Source organism: Myotis davidii, unplaced genomic scaffold, assembly GCF_000327345.1.
Source record: "Myotis davidii unplaced genomic scaffold, ASM32734v1 scaffold205, whole genome shotgun sequence".
NCBI classification, from domain to species: Eukaryota; Metazoa; Chordata; class Mammalia; order Chiroptera; family Vespertilionidae; genus Myotis; species Myotis davidii.
Window position 1 is genome coordinate 3,045,991 of NW_006297573.1, and position 3,447 is coordinate 3,049,437.

Consider the following 3,447-nt stretch of genomic DNA (forward strand, 5'->3'; position numbering starts at 1 on the left):
GTGTGTGTGTGTGTGTGTGTGTGTGTGTGTGTAAGTGTGTAAGTGTGTAAGTCTGCTTGAATATCTCTGGGGACAGAAGTGCCAACGGCTCTCCTTATCTTTACTTACCTAGTTACAAAGTTTTCCCATATGTTATGTCTTTAGTTTCTTCTCCCTAGTTCTAGTTCTCTCTTTTGGGGTCAAGTCTGTCCCTTTTCTTCCCCCCGCCCCACCCCCCGATATTTCTTTTTATCACAGCAGTAGACAATTGACCTGACAGTGCAGTCACTCATCACAGTCTCTGCTCCTTCTCCGTTGTCAAAGGCTGGGAGAGTCATTCTTGGGGCACCAGTAGGTCTTCTTATCAGATACCTTTACCTGAAATGAAAGCACTTCTTTTTAGCCCCTACATTTCTCTGTTCTTTTAGAAAAAAATATCTCCTGTGGTAAATTAGAGGGTATTCAGAAGTTAAAAAGTAGGAAGAGAGTAATACAAAGACAATAAAAAAAAATGCCTGTTACTCTCACATGATTTCTCTGAAACCGGGTGACTAAGGATCCTCTTAGTCTTCTAGGACATGTTTTAAAGAAAAACCTAATTTAAGATACTGTAGTCTTTGCTCACACAGGTCAAATAAGGCAGTGAGTGCTACTTGGAGGCTGCTGTAGGATCCTTAGTCATTACTTACTTGAATCTTAGGTGCTCTGATGACTGGTCATTTTTAATGCATGACTGCATCAGCCTTCAAGAAGTTACTGTATCGGTATCTGGGATCAGAACACATTTGCTAACATATGTGTCAGGTGGTGAGGACTGAAAGTATGTTTTTTCCAACCACTGCTCACAGGCACATCCATGCAAATGAAGTCGTCCACCAAGGACACCTTGTCTTCAGCTGTCCTACTTTCAGGATTTAACCATATTAAAGGTTCATGTCTGGCAGTAACCAGCTTTCCACTTCTCTTCCTAGTGAGGTGCACATTAGAACCCACAGAAACAGGCCTGACACACAGGCTCTGCTCATCTGAAAAAATGATTTCCATCATTGCCCTCAGCTCCAAACACTGCACATGGAACATATTTTATAATCTAGCTCCTGATCAAACTGGGTTCTGCTCCAGTTTAATTGACCAAGGCTGCCATTCGAAGCAGCATCGGTGGAACCAGTGTGACCCACAGGATGGAAATCTGAAGTGCAGCAGGGCCTAGGGAGGAAAGAGAGAGCCGCAGGAGGGAAGACCAGAGCATATGCAGGAGATGGCACATAATCTGTAAAGCATTTTCAAAAGTGATGGGCTTGGGGGAAGAGAGGAGAGAAATAAAGAAAATGTCCTAATAATTGAATGGCAGAGCTAGAATAGCGCATTTACAGCCAAAAAATGCTCCTACAAAAAGCTCTTCCTGGATGCACAGACCTGCATGATAATGGTAACTCTCAGGCAACGGCTCTGGCTTGTGCACATGGTCCTGGTGCCTTTGACACAGTGTGGAAAGAGCACAACAGAATGCCCAGGAGGCATCTGGACAACTCATAGCAAACAAAACGCTGAACACTCTGTCACAGAACCCCATTAAAACAAAGTTGATCTATTACAAAGTCACATTTTCCATTTGTCTGCTTTATGAAGTCAGCAACGCTGGAGGGTGTCTAGCAGAATCCCTCCTCTAGGATGACAAAAGGGGAGCATGCAGCTTCAGGGAGCAGAGGGAAGGACTGGCCAGAGCCCTCCCACCCATTCGGAAAATGCACACACACACACACACACACACACACATATACACACACATGGCCAGCTTGGGATTTTAGTTGCTAGGTTGTGCCAATCTTACTCCATCTTGAAATAATGTCCTCTTAAAATACAGGCTCACAGATCTCCCCAACCATGAACTGTTACCCCAACAGGACCAGGATGACATCCTCCCAGCAACAGATACCAGTTTCTCACGCAACCAAACAATCCACTTGCCACCATTTTTATTTGCTAATTCCCTCCCACATGGGTTTAATTCTCTCTTTGAAGAGATAGAAGCCACTGTTGGCTGTCAGATTCTAGGCAGGTACTATGTGGCTGTAAAACCTCCAGAAATGCTCCAGAGAGGCCATGGTGCCAATCTGTGTGACATTCTGGTCACAGCTCTGAGCTGGTGGGACAACCAGGGGTTTCCCTCGAGTACCAACATGAGTGGTTGTACTGCAGGGGACGTCCTGCTGATCCAGGGACAATAGTCTTCCTCTTCCTGGTGCTCTGATGCGTCTCTTCCCATTTTTTCCTTCTCACCATCTTTTTATATGTTGTTTTCTTCATTCTGATCATGGTCCCCACTGTCATCATATTTCAAGGACTTGAACTTGTTCATCTACATGATTCTGTTGTCACCATTGCTTCACTGAGTGAATCTATCATTTCATTTTTTTTTCATTTAAATTCTTTATTGTTGAAAATATTACATATGTCTCTCTCTTCCCCACATTGACCTCTCCCCAGCTGCTCCGACCCCCAATCTATCATTCTATACATGATAATATCCAGGGCCGGCTTCATGGGCATGTGAACTGGACACAGGTCCCTGGGCTTAGAAGGACCCCTACTGTCACCTTGAAAGTCTTAATAATTTTTTGAATGAGAGAACCCATTCTGTCATTTTGTATTGGACCCCACAAATTATGTAGCCCAGACCTGAAAATATTTTAAACAGCTTTATGTCAAGCCTCCCCACTCCTTTGGACATCCTTTTTATCTGACCTGGTTTGGGGTCTTTTTAAAAAATATATATTTTTATTGATTTCAGAGAAGAAGGGAGAGGAAGAGAGAGATAGAAACATCCATGATGAGAGAGCATCATTGATCAGCTGCCTCCTGTACATCCCCTTCTGAGGACCAAGCCTGCAAACCCGGGCAAGTGCCCCGATGGGGAATTGAACCATGACTTCCTGGTTCATAGATCAATGCTCAACCACTGAGCCACGCAGGCTGGGGCTGGGCTGATTTGGGATCTTTCAACCATCCTAGTTGTTCTTTGACTTTTGTTCCTAGAACTCACCACAGACTCTAAATATGGTCTAGTCAGTGTGAATTATATATGGATGCCTCAAACACTGTTCTTATAAAGGTTCCCAAGTTTGTGTGATTATTTTTATTTTATTTAGTTTTTAAATTTTTTTTATTGATTAAGTTACTACATATGTGTCCTTATCTCCACATTACTCCTCCTATCCCCCAACTCATGCACTCACCCCCCTGTTGTCTGTGTTCATTGATTAGGTCTATATGCTTGCATACAACTCCTTTGGTTGATCTCTCCCCTTTACCTTCACCCTCCCCTACCTTCCCTCTGAGGTTTTCTTTTATTATTATTAAATCTTTATTGTTCAGATTATTACATTTGTTCCTCTTTTTTCCCCCCATAACTCCCCTCCTCCCAGTTCCCACCCCACCCTCCACCTCACTTCCCACCCCCTCTCCTCA

The 3,447-nt window shown here is 43.7% G+C and overlaps 1 pseudogene; it reads right to left on the reverse strand.

Moving 5' to 3' along the window:
* Positions 1-1,744: 1,744 nt before the first annotated feature.
* LOC102770326 lies at positions 1,745-2,338 on the reverse strand (annotated as a pseudogene).
* Between the last annotated feature and the right edge of the window lie 1,109 nt (positions 2,339-3,447).